The sequence below is a fragment of the Coffea arabica genome, chromosome 8c (genome assembly GCF_036785885.1).
Source record: "Coffea arabica cultivar ET-39 chromosome 8c, Coffea Arabica ET-39 HiFi, whole genome shotgun sequence".
Classification (NCBI taxonomy): Eukaryota; Viridiplantae; Streptophyta; class Magnoliopsida; order Gentianales; family Rubiaceae; genus Coffea; species Coffea arabica.
The window spans coordinates 25816833-25837489 of NC_092325.1; the positions used below are offsets into that span (position 1 = coordinate 25816833).

The following is a 20657-nucleotide window of genomic DNA, read 5'->3' on the forward strand; positions in this document are numbered from 1 at the left end:
TTTTGCGTTAAGTTTTGGATTGTCGTTATATTTTTTTTCCTGTGATTTATTTCGATTTTAATTGAGGATTGAAGTGAACGACTGAGTCCCGGTGAGAGTTGGGCAGACGGTCCGCCGAACCCTCTGGTTCGTCTTAGGGGGTGGTGGGGCTGTCACAAATTTTATCAGAAGAAACCATTTTCAAATTCTATCCACAAACAGCTCATTTTTTAGCATCAAGATACAAGTCCTGTCCTGTCTCCTGGAGAGAAATGAAACAGGAATCGAATGGTGTGACTCACTCAAGTGGAACCAGAACGTGAAATTGGTATCAATGGAAAGTTGGGAATGTCTAGTTTCCAATGCCGCAAACGGCACTTGATTTCGACATCGGAGTAAAGAGTTATGGCTGATACAAAATGACTGCCTAGGCAATACGGGATTCATTTTCCAGTTTTGCTAACTTTGGAAATCAACTCATTTGACCAACCAAACCTCAATATTTTTCAATGAAATTTTATACACCATCTATACAACATATAAACATCATATACAAGCCATTAAACCCTTAAAATTCTGCAGAAAAGGGTACGATCAAAGCAGGGGCAAAATCGAAACTTTTTACTCCATGCACTCCTTGAAGTTTCTACTAGTTATACACCATTAATCTACCATTTTGAGCACTAAACCAACATTAAATCCATCATCAATCATCACATCAGCCATCAAGACAAGGGTGGGAGTTCATAGAGCCCACCCATTTCATTTTGCACCATAAACAAGCTAACCCACAAGCATGCAAGAGTTTATACGCGCAATTGAACCTCCATAAAACATGATTTCGGTAGTTGATCATTACCTACTAGTGTGGTGAACCAAGTCAGAATTTTTTGGCCTTCCTTAGCACAAGAAAAACCGTATATTTTAGCTCCTTTTTGCAGCTTGATGTGGTGTCCAAGAGTGGATCTAAGTGTGTATGAAATTTGGTAGGATTTGGATAAAGATTGGTGAGGTTTCTGTGAGAAGAAATTTTGAAACTTGGAGGTTGAGAGAGAGAGAGAGCTGGCCGGCTGTTTGGAGCTCAAGAGAGAGAGAGAGAGTGATCAGATTTTAGCTTCCAAGAGAAGCTTCATTTGTGTGGCCCATAATTGTGCAAAAGTCAACTCTCACTAGTGCGCGTATGCGCGCGATTCGGGCTCGATTCCTCTTGCGTTTGTTTCGCTAGTACACTAAATCTCTAATGCACTTGTGTTCATATAAATATTATTCACTCTTAATTGTCCCAAAATAAGGGTCTAAAGTTCCTAAATTTAAATCGCGCGTGTGAAAACGCGTATCTCCAATTTAAGCGCAATAACGCAAAACTTTCGAGAAATTCTTATAACGACAATACTAATAACTATCACTTGAGTATTTAAACATTAAAATACCTAATTTAGGTCCATTGTGCATGTCTCCAATATTCCAAACTTATTGTACTCTCAATCGGTCAAGATTTCCAAAGACGTGTTCACTATTTTCACTAAACGAGCTTCCGGAAATTAATTTTTGAAACAAGTCATTTTAAAAATATAATGAAACTATATTTCCATGTAATTTGGTCTCAAGAGCTTAGAAAATAATATTCGGAGTAAAAGACCAAATAAATAATTAAATAAGTTAGAAATAGGAGATTAAATAAGTAAATTTTGCGAGTCCTCACAACCTCCCCTCCTTAAAAGAATTTCGTTCTCGAAATTCATACCTTCTGTAATCTCAGACAACTCTGAACCATGTAGTGTGTTCATGTCATGCGTTCTTTCAGATGCCACTGGTCGGTTTCTCCTTCCATTGATTTGTCGAGGGACAGTTTCATTTCCTTGTTGAGCAGTAGTTTCTCGTGGATACCTCCTTGGACAGTCATGAACTTTATGGTTGGTACTCCCACATCCCATACACTTTCGCCCCTTTAGCCAATAGTTTTCTTCAGTGTGATTCGTCCTTCCACAATATCCACAAGTCGGACGAGGTGTTGTGACCTGACTTGCTTGCGAGGTTTTCTTTGATTGTGTCTGTCCTATTGAGGTCCCTCGCGACATAGTTCTTTTTGGTTCCTTTATCATGAGTGGTGCAGGAAGTAACAGTCCTACTCCATCCACTTCTTTTCTAACTTTGAGTGGTGGTCCATTTTCTCCCAGTGTACTGTCAGATGCATCTCTTTTCCTTGCTTGAAAAGCTCTCAGTTGAGATTTTGTACTTTCTACCCTTTGCGCTTTTTCGAGAGCGTCACTAAATGTTTCAACCTGTGCTACGGCAAGGGCATCTTGGATTTCCAAATCTAATCCTTGGATAAACCGCTTTATTCTCTTCCGTTCAGTAGCCACCAATTTTGGGGCATATGTAGATAATTTCGTAAAGCGTGTTTCATACTCAACTACACTTAAAGTTCCTTGACGAAGCTTTATAAAATCATCTTCTCTCTTTTCTTGGACAAGTGGAGGAAGAAATTTCTCATTAAATTCACGTACAAAGTTTATCCAAGTCCTTAGGGTTTGATCCCTTTCCCACTTGTTTCTTATAATATTCCACCAGACTCGGGCTGCTCCTTCAAGTTGAAATACAGCAAAGGTGACTTGTCTCTCCTCTGTGTAATCCAAAGCATCGAATATATTTCTTATATTCTCTAACAAATTCTCAGCCACCTCTGAATCAGGTCCTCCAGCAAACTTAGGCGGGGAAAATTTCTGAAACCGCTCTAAAGCTCAATCCTCCCCTATTTCTTGGTTTCCACGTTGGTTTCCTTGTCCAATATCTTGACCTTGTTGAGCTACTAAGAGCTCTAGGATATCCGTCATGCGAGTTAAAACTTGTCCCATTGGGTCATTTCCTCTCCCAACACTTAGCTCGACATTTTGGTCAATATCAGATCCATTATCTATTCTTTCATTTCGGGGTTGTCTAGGTTGACGTCCCTTTCGTTGTCCTCTAGTTTTTATGTTCACAGCTAATTTATACACATATGTATAAATCTCACACTAAGCTATAGTCGAACTACACACATATGCCAGTAACAACCTTTAAAGGAAAAGAAATCACATATACAAATATAGTGGATACTTAGCACGTAAGCACATAAGCAATACAAGTTGATTTCATGGGAGCATGTAATTCACGGATATCGAGTAGTCATGTAGATAGGAAATCATGTGAGCAAATTGTCAAATAATCAGGTAGTCATGTGAGTTGGTAAACGGTTCACGGTTAACGGTTAACGGTTAACGATTAACGGTTCACGGTTGACGGTTAACGGTTGAGTAGTGACGATTAATTGACAGACATTTGTCATATTAATAGGCCATCATTGGCCGTTATCCCATTTTTACCATGTGAGAGTCGAGGAGATTCACTCCAACGACGTATGCAACCTTAGCATACCAAGTCATGTTATTCGAGCATTTCCAAGCACGAGTTATTCATCTCAAAAGAGAACGAGTGCGATAAAATACACACTCGACTCCATTTTTCAAAATCGAGTAGGCTAAGCAAACAATCTAGCAAGGTAAGCATGTATCGAGTTCATATGGTCATTTGATATGGTTAATCATTTAACCAATTCATGTCGATATGCAACGCAAGAATACATTATTTAAATAGGCATGAGTATGGTAAATACTTAACACATAGTACTTAACACTTAATAATCATGAAATAAGCATGTCCTAGACTTATTCAATTACGTATTTCTATATGGAACACTCACCTAGTCAAAACAAGCGAATAGTTCTCAAACAAGCGTTTTAGGTGTCCGCTCCGAGTTCCTCTTGGAGATTCCCTCGAATGCCTGAGCAAACAATAATCAAGTACCACTCAATATCACTACGAATCTCTAATTATCGAGGAAGATTGTACGCTAGTGCAATCTAAGGAAATCTTATGAAAATGAACCTCAATTACTCGTAAATCGAGGTTCAAGAGGAGTTTCTTAAAGTACATGAGCAATCGAGTTTTCATTTTGAAAATCAAGTATAAAATGTTCAAGTAATATCGAGGGAATAAGGAGTATTTGAAAACTCCCATCCCTTGGAATTCAAAAAATTTTCAGGTTTTATACGATATTTTGAAAAATCGTATCTCACATTCTACATGTCAAAAATTGGAAACCTCTTTGAAAGTACGAAAAGTTCTTAGAAGACACTTTTTCACGAATGTAAGTGAAAGGCACTCAAATTTTGGCTCAAAGTTGGTAACTTGAATTACCAAGACAGATTTAAGTTGGTTTTTGGCCAACTTCGGAAATTCGGTAAAATTCACTTGTTTTGAAATAACCTTTGAAATTTGGAAATAAATTAGTGTTACAATCCAATAGTATAACAAAACAAGAGGAACGAGAAACGGAGTTTCGAACACCAAGATATAATAGCTCCAAGTTGCTGAAAAAGTTAAGACTGTTGGGCTATTTTCCAGGTTTGAAGACTAGATTCGAAGTATCATTTGGTCATCGAGTTGGCATTAGAAATACATCAAACTTGGTACACTAAATCTTCCATGTGTGAACAACATTTCTACCAAGTTTCATACAAAAACTCTTACGGTAAGGCAGTCATTAAAACAACCAAAGTTTATGGAGAGTTTCAAGGCTAAACTACCTTCTCACTTTTCTTTTGTTTACAAACTTTTTGTACCACGAAATCAGTTCCAAATCTCTCCATTATTGAAATCAAGAGTTCATAAACATCCACTGAGAAATTTAAAGACCATTGACATCCAAATTTTCGAAATAAAACTCTCCAAATCAGATTTGACCATTTGGCTATGAGAAAACGAAAAGTTTTCCAAATTCGATGAGCGAATTTTGTGACATCATTTGCATATCAAAATGGTCTTAGAATATTATCAAATTTTGCACAATTAAACCTCCATATGAGGATTACTCTTCTATCAAATTTTATTTGAAAATTCGTACGGGAAGGTAGTTAACTAAACCATCAAATTTCAAGAAATTTCCCAAGGTAAAACTGTCTTCTAGCTCTTCTTTCCTTTTTAAACATTTTGTCCAAAGCAACCAACCCAAATCTGGTTTATTTGTGAAACAAAGCCCAAGGAACATCTAATATAAAGTTTGGTAGATGTTGGACATTAAAGTTTCCAAAACAACAAGTCCCGAATCAAGCTAGGCTATTTAACTAGTCAAAAGAGGATTTTTACTCTCTGCATCAGTTTCGAAATATGGCCACAACTCACTCAATTCAACTTGGAATTGAGCATGGTCGGTGGCGTTGGAAAAAAAATTCATAAAGCTGAATTTTATCAGAAGAAATGATTTTCAAATTGTATCCACAAACAGCTCGTTTTTGAGCATCAAGATACAAGTCCTGTCCTGTCTCCTGGAGAGAAACGAAACAGGATAGTGATTTTCAATCGAATGGTGTGACTCATTCAAGTGGAACCAGAACGTGAAATTGGTACCAATGGAAAGCTTGGAATGTCTAGTTTCCAATGCCGCAAACAGTACTTGATTTCGACATCGGAGTAATGAGTTATGGCTGATACAAAATGACTGCCTGGGCAATACGGGATTCATTTTCCAGTTTTGCTAACTTTGGAAATCAACTCATTTGACCAACCAAACCTCAATATTTTTCAATGAAATTTTATACACCATCTATACAACATATAAACATCATATACAAGCCATTAAACCCTTAAAATTCTGCAGAAAAGGGTACGATCAAAGCAGGGGCAAAATCGAAACTTTTTACTCCATGCACTCCTTGAAGTTTCTACTAGTTATACACCATTAATCTACCATTTTGAGCACTAAACCAACATTAAATCCATCATCAATCATCACATCAGCCATCAAGACAAGGGTGGAAGTTCATAGAGCCCACCCATTTCATTTTGCACCATAAACAAGCTAACCCACAAGCATGCAAGAGTTTATACGCGCAATTGAACCTCCATAAAACATGATTTCGGTAGTTGATCATTACCTACTAGTGTGGTGAACCAAGTCAGAATTTTTTGGCCTTCCTTAGCACAAGAAAAACCGTATATTTTAGCTCCTTTTTGCAGCTCGATGTGGTGTCCAAGAGTGGATCTAAGTGTGTATGAAATTTGGTAGGATTTGGATAAAGATTGGTGAGGTTTCTGTGAGAAGAAATTTTGAAACTTGGAGGTTGAGAGAGAGAGAGAGAGCTGGCCGGCTGTTTGGAGCTCAAGAGAGAGAGAGGGAGTGATCAGATTTTAGCTTCCAAGAGAAGCTTCATTTGTGTGGCCCATAATTGTGCAAAAGTCAACTCTCACTAGTGCGCGTATGCGCGCGATTCGGGCTCGATTCCTCTTGCGTTTGTTTCGCTAGTGCACTAAATCTCTAATGCACTTGTATTCATATAAATATTATTCACTCTTAATTGTCCCAAAATAAGGGTCTAAAGTTCCTAAATTTAAATCGCGCGTGTGAAAACGCGTATCTCCAATTTAAGCGCGATAACGCGAAACTTCCGAGAAATTCTTATAGCGACAATACTAATAACTATCACTTGAGTATTTAAACATTAAAATACCTAATTTAGGTCCATTGTGCATGTCTCCAATATTTCAAACTTATTGTACTCTCAATCGGTCAAGATTTCCAAAGACGTGTTCACTATTTTCACTAAACGAGCTTCCGGAAATTAATTTTTGAAACAAGTCATTTTAAAAATATAATGAAACTATATTTCCATGTAATTTGATCTCAAGAGCTTAGAAAATAATATTCGGAGTAAAAGACCAAATAAATAATTAAATAAGTTAGAAATAGGAGATTAAATAAGTAAATTTTGTGAGTCGTCACAAAAACACATGTATTTGTACAGAAACAAATGGCGAGGCAGGGGCGTTTTTGGAAGTACACAATAGAATTCCTACGGGAAGCAAAGACAAAACCCATTTCACATCCAAATTCGGGGAAACCTGTGAAATTAGGGGTTTTCCAAGACTGAACCCATTTTGCATCCAAACAGCGGAAGAAATTAGGGGTTTTCCACCGATGCAAATTGCCCGCAATGGAGGGAAATTTTTGCACATGAAACTTGAGAAAGAACTTAAGAGTTGAACAGACTAAAAAATACATAACAATAAACTCAACCATAAGGTCATCAGCCCAAGTTTCTACCGGACTTGCATTTCTATGAGTATATCTGCCAAACAAACATCCAACATAAGATTGACATACATGATTGCATAAAAGCTTATTAATACCTTCAACCAGCTGGAAACCAACTCATTTTACTGGCTAATAAGCTTTTCAAATGATACTTGGACTCACAAAGATTAGAAAAAAGATCAAGAATCCATGAACTCATAGTATTATCACTTTTCTTCCAAGAAATTAATAGTACAACATAAACTAGTAAACAAAGGGGATAAATTTGTACCTAACTTTATTTGTGTATCCAGTGTACATCTGTCCAAAGGTTTTCACTATCATGAGTTCCTCTAGTTTTGCCTTTTGCCTGTAATAGAATATGCAGACTGCAGCCATAAACAATGCATGCACTCAAGGGTGCTCGCATTGCAGCAAAGTAAGTAACGAACGAAAGCATCGTGGACGCATAAATTGGATGGCGGACAAACCGATATTGCCCAAACAGCACAATAGCAGTCGGCACAACTACCTTCTCTGAATACTTTGCCAAATACAACGTGGAGTGGTGCTGCATAAACAATGTCAACATTATCAAAATCCAAATGCCCAAATTACTCCAGCCACCAGGAACAAGATGTAATTCTGGCCCCTCAAATGCTGCAAACCAATGGCCAACCATCACTCCAACACAGAACAAGAGTTTTTGCCACTTGGGCAGGGTAATATCCCACGCGGGGTCATGCTCTTTGGGATAATAATCACCATACAACCGCTTTCGGACACTCAAATTGAAGAAAAAGAAGTAGTGGTAAACAAAGAAAAACACAATAGACCATCCTTCGAGAAAACCATTGAAATGTGTTGGGGGTACTAAAGTGAGCCAAGTAAATGCTGCAGTAACAATTGAAAGCTGCTGAAAAGCATTGGCATTGCCGTGTAAATGCCGGTAAAAGCAGTAAAGACCGTAAATTGCAAGACTAATAGCTACCATCCAAGGCCAAAACAACCAACTCCAGCTAAAATACATCCAGAAGAAAGGGTTGAATAGCACATTGATCGTCCACTTTGAGGCTGCAACTGCAATGGAGAAAGCCAAAGACCATTTGCATACCTCGAATGGGGTTAAATTTAAAAGGGTCGATTTTAGTGACCCGAAAGAAACGTTTCTAAGGGCTATTATGACTGGGTTCGGAGAGCCTGGGCTTGTTTTTACATTAGAATAGGGAAAATCGCCAATTTTTTGGAAAACCCTAATTTCACAGGTTTTCCCCAATTTGGATACGAAATGGGTTCTGTGTTTGCTTCCCGTAGAAATTCTATTGTGTACTTCCAAAAAAGCCCCTGCCTCGTCGTTTGTTTCTATACAGATACATGTGTTTTGGGTGGCGACACCGTATAGATCCTCAATTGGCACAAGAATTTTAGTTAAGGGACTTAATTCGTACGATAAAATGTTGAGGGACCAAATCGACTTTAGTAAAATAGTTTGAGGACTAAATTGGTGATTTTCCCCGACCTTAAACATATCTTCAAGGTCCGGTTTAACAAGTGCTGAAACTTCCAAATTTCATAACTCTTGAACTAGTTGCAGTAACTTCATTTTCTAGTCATTCTTGCATCCCAGATTCTTGTGTCGTCACTTTGTTTCATATGCCAATAGTTTTTAGCTATAGATTTCATCCATAGAGTACGGCATAACGTCCAAAATTTCCAATTCATTTAGGTCATAAGTCCTCTAGAAAATTCTAGATTTTAGAAGTGTAAAAAAATTCTAGTTTTTGGAGTGTCACTCTTGCTAATCTTGAGCCGTAACTTTGCTAGTTGTTTGAATTGTTGATTACCAGTTTAATTCTAGTTATTTTCAGCCTCAAATACATCTTCAAAGTTCCAGTTTATTTCATGTCAATTTCCAGATTTCTAATCATTTTGTGAATTAGTTTGCCGAGTCACTTTCACTAGTTGTTTAAGTTGATAAATTCCAGCTTACTTCCAATGGATTCCAGCCGTGTTTCTTGTTCCAAAAGTCAAGCTTCTTCATCCAATTTTCTAGATTCGTGCCTTTTATTGGTGCCACTAATATCACTCTCTAGTTAACTACACTCAATGAGCTTGATAGGGAGCTCGATTGAACACTTGAAAACGAGATTCTTACCCATTCAAGGAAGACAATCGAGATGCTATTTGAGAGCATTGGTGAGATCACTAGAGTGCAAGTATGAGTGTTAAGTGCATACACGTGAGGCAGTGAAGTGAGGCCAAATTTTTGTTACTAACTTTTTTTTTCACACGTTTCACTCCAAGATGTCTAATCGACATTGGAGAAGCTTAGATGAAGTTTTAGATGCCATGAGGGTAGAATTTGATCAGGTTTTAGATGACATTTTTAGACCTCTTCATAGATGACTTGATCGAATAGAGAAGAGGGATCCCAAGAGGAGGGGTTCCTACAATCTACCTCTTTAAAGTCAACATATTCCAAAAGAAAGGAGGAGGTTCATTTGTGATACACCGAATGTTAGGAGATTGTTTTTAAAAGAAGATACTGAATTTTATTTCTTTGGATTTGATTTAAAACCTTAATTTGTTTTAAAGGGACTAGAAACCCTAAATTCTAATCAAAAACCCTAGTTTACTTGTGACTAGCCGGTTTTCTTAAATCTCTCATAGTTTAATCGAAACCCTAATTGTAATCAATGGAATTGCAAAATTCCTCACATTTTTCTTAAAATTCCTTTTATTTGACATTTATTCCATTCTAATAGCTTTACTACTCATTCACACCCTCAGTAATTGCAATCAACCATAGAATCAAGGGTTTTCCCTTTAAGTTCTTAGTTCGGGTGAATTAGGGCTTTTTGCGTATTTTGACCGTGTGATCACTTGGTGAGATGGGTGCACTAAATTCGGTGATTAAGGGTGAATTTAGAGGATGTTAAGTGTGTGAATAGAGGTGATAATAATAAGTTAGTGAATTAGAAAATAAAACTCCAGTATACGCGATTTAAGGAAAAATCGACTCGAACCGACGGGTATCGTTAGCTACCGATTGGCTACCGATTGAACACACCATTTGACCACCATTTTATCAAGTTAATCTCATTGTTATTGGAGCCTAAATATCAGCCCTAAATCTGATCAAGGTGGCCAAAATTTTTAACTTCAAGAACCAAGAGAAAATAAAAAATTGAGATGGAAATTGGTGGTGACAAGTGGCATCAATCCATTCATCTTTGACCCAAATTAGGACTAAGCCTTATAACCTTCTTGGACTTCATTTTCCCTTCATTTTTTATTCCTCTTGGCCGAACCTAGGAGAGGAAAAAAGGGAGAAGAGAACTTCAATTCCATCTTGGGTTTTGCTTGATTTAGTGAGAAAACAAGAAAACTAAACCGATTAACTTGCAAATTGAGAGTTTGGGAAGCTTAGGGAGCTAAATTTCACAAGAAGAGATGAAGGATAACTCTTGCAAGCCCTTTTATTGAGGTATTATGGCTGACCATCCTTTCTTTTTTCCTTACTCTTGTTTGAGTTATGTAGTAACTTGAATTCATGCTTGGTGATACCTAATCTAAGTGATTTTGATGATTGTAGTGATGAATTTTGAGTTAGGGTTTTGAATGGTTCACTTGTAATTCTTGTTGTTTGGATGGTATGGTGTAAGTAGGCTTGTATAGGAGGTAGTAGTAGTGGTTTTAAGCTAGAAATGTGAAGTTGCACCTTAAATTCATTGAATTCCAAATTTGAAGCTCTTCACTGCCCTGTTCTGACCGGTTCTATTTGTCCATGATGGAGGCCGAATTAGGCTTAGCACAAAACATGAAAGTTGTAGGCAATGATGTTTTATAGCTGTCTATAAAATTCAGCTCAATCCGAGCATTATATCACGTGAAAAGGCAAAAATACCCCGACTGCCATAGGTAGAGCTCTGTGGACAGTTTTGACATTTCACCAATCTGACCGCATTTTTTCACCCTGATCCATACTGAATTAACATTTGAGCAAAACACGAAAGTTGTAGCGCTATGTTTTAGCTTTCTCACGCCCCTAAAAATGCCTCAATTGGACTTTGGTAGCTTGAGTTATTGTCATTTGAATATAGTGCGGTTAACTAGCCTGTTGGTGAGATTCTAGTTTTGTAATTTGAAAATTTGATTCGAATATACTACAAACTGGACTGAGTAGTCTTCTTCAAAGTTGTAGCCATTTATCTTAGCTTTGAAAAGGCATAAATTGCACCCCAATCTAATAAGCGTAGCTTCGGTTGTGTCTGATACGCTAAGCGACATCAAATCTGTCTTTTGTTTTATGACTGAAACTTCATTTCCGGACATTTTCCTAGCTTGATTTTGTACTTGTACGACATTGAGCCTATTAAACGGCTATTGAAATGAAATTATTTTGTGTGTGACTTTGGGACTGATTGAGAAAAAGAATGAAGCCATAAATTGCTGGAAAATAGGTAAACACAAGGGGCATGCCACCCAAATTTTCACTAGAGGTATAAACCGGTCTTTGGAGTTCTGGTTCGGTAATCTACAAATTTGACTTGGATACACTAAAAACTGGGTTGAAGTGTCTTCATAAAAGTTGTAACCCTTTGTCTAAGGTTCAATACACTACCTAGTACATTTTGATCCGATAGCCACAGCTTCAGTTATGGTTAACCCATTTTGTACCATTTTCATTTCCGCGCACGCGCGCATGCATTCCTTTGCCGTTTTGCCGCTTTGATCGTTTTAGTCCTTATTTCCATTTGTGATGATCGATTCACTGATAGTTGAGTATAATCTTCTGTCACAGGCAGTGATGAACCGGACGGAGTCGGTGGACCCGTATAAAGTGCCTTGATTTACAAGCTAACTCTTTTGAGTGAGTAATTAGGTTGTTTACTGATGTGAAATTGTCAAAGTGCTTTGTATATGTTAAATGAGTACTTAGGCGAGGGTGTACTTTATCTCACTCGACCTAAGCCCATCCTTTGTTTTGATTTCATATGTCAGAATATATGCCTTATGTTGAGTATCATCCTTTTGCTGTGTGCTGATGGGGGTGATTACATGACTTGAGTTAAACCCCTTTTTGCTGCGTGTTGTTGGAGTAAGTATTTTGTTGTGTACTTTGTTGAAAGATATCATCTATTGAGAGATTGGATATCTCAAAACTTGGTTCCAACCCAGTTCCAAGGGTAGACGAACTATTCGAGGCAGCCGGGCTTGGTCGAAGTTAGTTCCATGCTAACTTTGGGATTTTGTTCTTTGTTAAAGCTTTGATTAAAGCTAAATGATTTTGTTTCGCTAAAGCTGCTGTGTGCTGTTGACTGGCCAGCGGGGGTTGATAAGGTGAATGAGAAAAATAAGTGGAGTCTACGGACCATGAGTACTTTGGTTAACGGAGTGTCAACAGGCGTTCAAACTCGGGGAATTGAACTGGCTTTGGAACCACCCGTATCCTACCATTGTGATCTTACCTTTCTGTTATTGATGTGAAATATCCTGATTTACTTGTTTATTTGGATGTGAGTTTACATTTTTACCCCTGATTATTCACTAAGCATATAGCTTACCCTATTTTCCTTAGTAGGGGCCGACGCGGGGATGTGAGGACTCGCAAAATTATCTATTTTAAATCCCTATTATTAGCTTATTTAAATATTTAATTGTCTGTTACCCCGAATATTTCATTTCAATCTTTTTAGACCCAATTACATGGAGCTATGGCTTACGTGTATTTTTAAAATGACTTATTACAAAAATTTAACTTTTGAAAGCTCGTTTAGAGTGAATAGTGAATGCACGTTTGGAGACAATAATCAATTCGATGATACAATAAACTTGGAAAATTGGTGACTTGTACATTAGTCTTAAAATAGGTATTTTTATACTTAAATATTCAAGTATTAGTTAGTGATACTATCGTTATAAGAATTTCTTGGAGATTTCACTTTACCGCGCACAAATCGGAGGTACGCGTTTTCACACGCGCGATTTAATTGAGGGACTTTAGACCTTTATTTTTAGACCATTAAGAGTGAATAATAATAGTGATAAGGGAAGTGCATTAGAGGTTTAGTGTACAAGTGAAACAAACCCGAGAGGAAACGGACACGAAACGGGCGCGTACGCGCACTATTGAGAGTTGACTTTTGTGCCACATTAATGCCACAACTACCAAGTTTCTCCAAGAAGCTTCACCATCAGCAAACCCTCATCTCTCTCATCTCTTACCTCTCATTTTTGTCCAGCCACCAAGAAGAAACAAAGGGACGGAAAAACTTCATCTTCTAGCTTCCATTTCACTCCCAAAACCTTCACAAATCTTCACACAACTTCCACTTCACTTGGAGAGCAACTTCAGCTGAGGGAAAGGCATCGTCTTGCTGGTTTTTCTTGGGTCTTGGAGGTGTAAAATTTCTGGTTTCATCTCAAAAACTAGGAGGTAATCATCTAATCTTCTAGTCTTGGTTTTAGTGGATGGATCTTTGATATGAAGCTTGTAGCTTCATGTGGGTGTTGTTATTTAGATGAAAAATGTTAGAGTGGGCTCTATGAAATCCCACAATGGGCTTGATGACCTGATGTGATGTTATTGGGTGTTGTTTATGTTGAATTAGTGGTTAAACAAGTGGTTATAAGTTGTATTGTGGAAGAAAACTCAAGGGAAATGAGACGAGTAAAAGTGATGATTCTGCCCCTGTTTTGCCGTGACCCTTAGTGCACTTTTTTGTAGTTCTAATGACTTGTTTATGATGTATACTGTAGACACCAAATTTTTAACTTATTTTATTTTATTTTTTATTTTTAGTATTATCTATTTTATTTTATTAATCTCATAATTTTGTTTTAAGGCACCTTTTAGCATTTTATAGCATTTTAGATTATTATTATTTATTTTTATTTTATTTTATTCATTTTGATCATTTAGTTGTTTAATTATATTTTAAGGTTTTTTTTAGTGTTAAGAGTTGCCGGAAAATGGTCACAAAAATATGCCTTATCTCTGTTAGATTTTATGCAAGTTTATTATTTATTTAATTAAAAAAAAAAGAAAAGAAGAGAGAAAACCAAGCTCATGCACCCGGAGCTGCACAGGATCCTAGCCATTTTCTCCGTATCACATTGCAAGCACATACATGCACACGAGTACAGGAAAATTTGCAGCGGCAATATGGATTCCATTTACACCCCTTGGCTCGCATTTTTTCTTTTCCGTTAGAGCCCCTCAGTACAACAGACAAATCATCCTCTAATTCTGATCCCAAATCCATCATCCAAAGGCTCCGGATAATGACCAGAAATGCAGAAAAACCAGCACCATTAGATGTAGGTTTAGGTGTCTTTAGAGATATAAAAAGGAAGGAAGCTGACGGCTAGAAAGGAAGAAGGGCTAGTTGGCGGCTGTAGAAAAAAAAAATAGAAGGCTACGGGGGTTGACGGCTGGACCAAAAAAGAAAAAAATGGAGCGCGACAGCTGGCGACTCCATTTTTCATTTAAAAAACCCTTTTTAAACTATATTTTGGGTCAAATCGTCGCATTTTCAAGTCCCATTTAGACCCATGTTTTTTCATTTTCTTTTTCAAAGCAAAAATTCATTTTCCAATCAAAAATTGAATCAAAAGCCATTTTCCTAAACTCGTTCTTTTATTTTTTTCTTTATTTAAAAAATGGGGCGCGACAGTTGGCGACTCCACTGGGGACTTAGAGGGTCCGAGCATCCGATTTAGTCGATCTTTTCTACTTTTAACCTTCATATATATCACATTTGGAGTAGTAGGTTGCATTCTTCTTTTCTTTTTTTCTCTTTTTTTTCTCTTTATTAGGGTTTTTGCATCTATCACGCGTACAATCGCTTCTCGCGCACTATGTATGTAATGAATGGATGATTTATTTGTATCGCGCTTGCATTATTGGGTGGGGAGTAGTCACCCTAGAACCTTCGACCGCATATAATGGTACAATCCCTCCCCTCAATAAGAAAGCACCTCATACGTGCATGCATAGTCTTACCCCATTTTTTTCTTTTTCGTGGGCGTTTCCCACACCTCCTTGTAGGATTAGGATCGATTGCCTTGGGTAGGCGGATGGTGTGCTCTGCGCCCATAGCGCTACCTAAGGGATCACTCGATCCACCGACCGAAGGCCCTGGGAGTGATGACCCTTCGCCTTTAGGTCTGAAGACTTGGGAGCCGAAGCGTTATCGAGTCTAGATGCATTAGTGAATCAAACCTCATGCATCCATATTAGAATTGCCTAGGGTAGAGTCGACCTTACTCTATTAAGGACACTAGGCACGAGGGGAGGGATCCTACCCCTCTTTCCTTATTTATCTTTGTTGCTTTTTATATTATCTAATTGTCCAACGTGTTATGTGATTATGTGTTGAACTCACGTTTCCTTGTCTCTTGTCTTTTGCATTCACAAATGTTAGGAAATAAGAAGTTTGGCATGATCCTCTTTTAGGACCTATCCTTATAGATAGGCTATTGCACGTTTAAAAATTTTGGTATATTGCATTCGTAAATTAATAATGGCATATCATTTTAGACCTACCCTGGCATATAAAGGGTCCCTTTAGGTCATGATATCAGTTAAATTGTAAATTTATCGCTTTAATAAACAGCATCATGCATAAACCCTAGAAAGGGAATGCCATTTAGGGGATCCCGTGTTAGGAATAAACCACCTCGTGTCTCGGATATTTAATCCAAGTAGACTTGCACGTTTACATTTTGTACCATCCGAAGGGGTAGTGCACGAGGTAAGGTAGGATCCGATCATTTTCAAGAGCGATCTTTGGAATATGAGCGTCTAATAATCACCTTTTGACCATTTTATCAGAATTGGTAAAAATCCCTTGCTTAAAGGACATTAATTTGAAGAAATTCACAAATAATTCCTCACTATTGAGACGATAAATAAATTGAGGCCAAAATTTGATTTTAGAAGGCTCATAGACTAATGCATCGCAATAAATGTTTGGAACTACCAGTGGATAGATCAATTTTTGAATAAACCATCAATTTCATTCAATCCATTGGACCATTTTATTCATCAACTTCATCCAGTCCACTTTATCAATTTGTTCATTTTTAGGGCAATCTAGTCGATTTTGAATTCATTTGACTAATTTACTCATTTTTGGGCAATCTAGTCGATTTTGGATAAATCACCAATTTCATTCAATTCATTTGATTAGTTTACCCATTCTTAGGACAATCTTATCGATTTTGAATAAACCATCAAGTTCATCCAATCCATTTTGTCAATTCAAATTTAGGACAATCTAATCATTTTTGAATAAATCATTAACTCCATTTCATTCATTTGGCCAATTCACTCATTTTTAGGGCAATTGAGCCGATTTTGAATAAATCAAGTTTCATTCAATCTATTTGACCAATTTACCCTTTTTAGGGTGATCCGATTAATTTTGGATAAATCAAATTTCATTCAATTCATTTGACCAGTTTACCTATTTTTAGGGCAATTCGGTCGTTTTGAATAAATCATCAATTTATCCAATCCATTTGACCCGCTTTTTCCCCTTTAGGGTTTAAGTCTAAGGTTCACTGAATAAAAGTAATCGAGACATTGCAACCTCTTTTACACATCATTTTATGATCAAAGCAGGCAATCCATTCGGATTTCGTCCTCATTTTTTAAGACAAATGTCTCTTCTCACTCCAATTGGCCAATTTTTTCAAATCATTTTTTCACTCAATCAGTTGATCGGATTCATCAGGTATTGTATGATGCCTACCCTAGAGGATTGCATTTTCATGCTAGGCCTACCCTTGGCATAAAAGGGTTCCCCCCATAGGACATGCATACCGATTCTGCAATTTTGCTTACTAACTCTAGATTTTTTTTCCTTTCATTTTTTCCCCTCTCCCTGCATTCATAAAAATGTTTCAATAAGGTGAAAATATTTTTTCTATATCTGATAACAATTTTTGATCCGGAAAGTGTGAAAAGTATTACTTGACTCTTGGGCAGACCCTGCGATGAAAACATGAAGGATCTATTTGGAAGCGTTAGGATAAAGCCTCTAAGAGATTTCATAATTGTTTTTCAAAGGAAAATTCTGTATATTTGACTTGTTAATACATTTTCGGTCCAAAAGAAAAGGAGACAAAAAGTGTATATATGTGGAGCTCTTTAGAAGTTTTTCTCTTCTCATTTGTATTATAATTGAACGAGAAATTTTGTTTTAAACTTTTTCAGCAATAAAGTTTTGGATAATTATTGTATTCATGTACATTTCATTCTTTTGCTCATCGGAGATTTCATGATGAATTTTGGGAAATAAAGCTAAATTGAGATTTCCTCAACCTCCCGCCTGAAATTTCACGAGTGTATGCTTTCTAAAGTCCTTACGTACACTCAATTAGTGATCTAAACTGTACAATAAGAGTGCCTGGAATTAAAAAGAAGCCGCTCAAACTGATAGGTCACTCAAAAGTCCCAATCAAATACCTTTTCTTCTTCACAAAAGCACCCCAAAATAAAATCAGTCCAGTGACTGATAAAATGCAAATTGGGGCAATCTTTGCTTGAAAAATGTCCACTGTGCCTAATTATATTCAATTCACATCCAAGTGAAAGCAAAATGTGCATTATCCTTGTTTATTTTGAAAATTTGGAATGATACTTCGAGCGTTCGTTTCTCTACCCATACAGATTTTTATCATTTGCTTTTCCATTTGAGCCTTTCAAAGAATAATTTCGTTTAAAATAAGAGCCTTAATGATCACTACATTACATTGGAAAATTTTTAAATATCAAAAGGAAATGGATTTTCAATGAGCAATTCGTTACTTTGGTTGTCATGAAGCGTAAGAATGATGTTTTGGCCATCATTTCTACAACCTAAACACTGTTTTACCCTTGCATCCTCATTTGAGCTAAAATCGGTGATTCTTTTCAAAGCACCTATGATCGCACCCCACATTGGGGAAGCAGATTGGAGAATTTTCCCAAAAAGGAGAAAAAGCAAAATGCTAAAATTAAAAGAAAGAGAGAACCCCGAATGGAAAAATTTATTCTACCTGAGCTTCAATTTTGGGAAAAAGAGAAAAGAAAAGAGAGAAAGAGAAAAGAAAGAAAAGTTGTCCGGCGGATCCTCTATGTTTCGCGGATATGGATGAACGGAAGTCATCCTAGTTGATTCAGATGCATGCAAAAAATTTCGCATTAATGAAAATTTTCCTTTCAGAGTTAATGTAAGGAACGGATTGGAAGTCAGTCCCTCTTCTTTTCCAATCAAACATTCTATCCCTAGTTATCCCTTTTGAACCTTCAGAATAAATTATTTCGTTTGGCAACCCCTGAGCATCGCAAACCCCACACTGGGGCAAGTTTGAGTTGAAAAAGAAAGAAAAGTCCCAAGAGGTGAAAAGTGATAAAGCAACAAAATAATAAAAAAGAAGAAAAAAAAAAGAACCTCGGTTGAGCAAAAACTAGGGCAAAATTTTGAAAATTTCAAAGGAGTGGCAGAAGGCCAAAGAAGAAAAATCAATCGAAGAAAAGAGAACAAAATGAAAGAAGAAGACCCTCAATTGAGAATAAACTGGGGTGAGTTCTGATTTAACCCTAAAATAGGGTTGATATAATAATGCGATCTCAGATCATTTGAACCACTTTTAAGAAATCTGCTTTCAAGCCTTAGCTTTTCTAAGCATCCCACCAGACCCCATTACAAAAGCCGAAAGTCCTGACTTTTGTTCCTTTGCAATATCTCTGTCAAGAAAATTTCTAATTGGCAAGTGATGCTTGTATTCTGATGCCAGAATTTTTTTTAAATGTATTTTTGAATTGATTAGCTGTGAAGTTGATAGTACTCATCTTCTAAAAATCCGCCAGGGCACCTTTGAAAATAAAAAGAAAAAAGAAGAAGCGAGCAAAAAATAAATGCAAAAGAAATGAAAAAAGATTTGATAGTGAAGTCCCCGTTAAGTGATGATGAAAGTCACCAAATTTACGATCTGTGAGTTCAAAATAGGGGCAATTTTGAAAAAATGTGATCTTCGGTGCAACGTCCTTGGAAGTCTTATTCTTTAACTATCGTTTTCAAGCCACATTACAAGCTCATAAAGTCCATCGTTGACTTATCCTTCATGACAACTAAAGTAAGGATTATGCTCATAAGGAACCCATCAATCATTTGTAATCATAAGGGTATAACCAGTTTTCGCATGTTTAGCTATCGTTTCTACCCCTCTGTTGCAAGCATACAAAACCTATGTGTTGACTAAGTTTTCTTAAGAAATAAGGGTGACAAACTCTTTGCTTTCACTAAGATGTGATGTTGAAGGAATTACATACAATTTTGGCACAAGAATAAGACAAATCCCGACCTCTCATTTTCCTTACCCACCTCAAAATCAGAAATAACACCCACTCGGTTGGTCCTGAAAGATTGAGCTAACAGGAAATGGTGACCCATTACCCAAAGCATCGGTGCTAAAGTGAGGAAGAAATCTTTTGTAATTTGGCATTATTTTGAGAAATTCATCATGAAATTTTCTGTATGAGTTTAAGCAAGACGTTCAATTTTCTTCACATTATATAGGAAGCACAGTTTCTTACTTTGTTCAAATAAATAGAGAGGCATCCAAACCAAATTTTGCAATCAAATAAGCCCACATTGGAAAAAAAAAAATTTTTAGTCCATTTGAGAATTTCGTCAAAGAGTCAAGCAAGACTTTCAAATCAATCACACTGCTCTTTCCATTAGTAGTAGTTGCAATATTTTAAAATAAAATGCATGTTGTACTTTGGCGAGCCCCCTGTGCAGGTATCCATGGCTGAAATCAATGAAGAAACGTAAGCCAGAATCTTACGAATCAAGGCCTCAAGGAGGAGCAACCATGCCGTAATGCAAATCAATTGATCGGTTGCACAATAATTGGTGGAAACTGAGGCCAATTATTTTTGAAAAAATTGTCAAAAATCAAACTTGAATTTAATTTCTTGTTCCTTGACAAATTTCAATTTCTTGTTGATGAAATTTCAGCGCCCGCCGCGCACCCTTCCATTTCCCATTTTTGACAACCACATTTAATTCACTGATTTCTCCACCGTTAGCATCGAGTCTATCTCACTAACGTGTGTGTTTCTTTTCTTCTACCACCGTTAGCATTAAGTTTATCTCACTAACGTGTGTGTTTTAATTCTCAAGGCAGGTTTGGGTTTAATCCCACTGACCCGTTATTAAGGCAGGCTCGGATGCTATCCCACTGACCGATTATCAAGGCAGGTTTGGGTTTAATCCCACTGACCAATTCATCACACTGGGGCAAATCTTTGGATAATTTTTTTTTTCGAACAAGTCTTATACAGTTTCTTCATACATACCAGCATTTCTTTTATTCTGCCACTAGCTGTTGGGTCAGTCCCACTAGTGCGCCTTTCATTTTACACTACCACTAGCCGTTGGGTCAGTCCCACTAGTGAGCCTTCAATTTTACACTACCACTAGCCGTTGGGTCAGTCCCACTAGTGAGCCTTTCATTTACATTGTCACTAGCCGTTGGGTCAGTCCCACTAGTGCGCATTTCATTTTGCACC

General features: G+C 37.1%; 1 pseudogene; it reads right to left on the bottom strand.

Moving 5' to 3' along the window:
* Window positions 1–7241: 7241 nt before the first annotated feature.
* LOC113705854 (uncharacterized) lies at window positions 7242–9246 on the bottom strand (annotated as a pseudogene).
* Between the last annotated feature and the right edge of the window lie 11411 nt (window positions 9247–20657).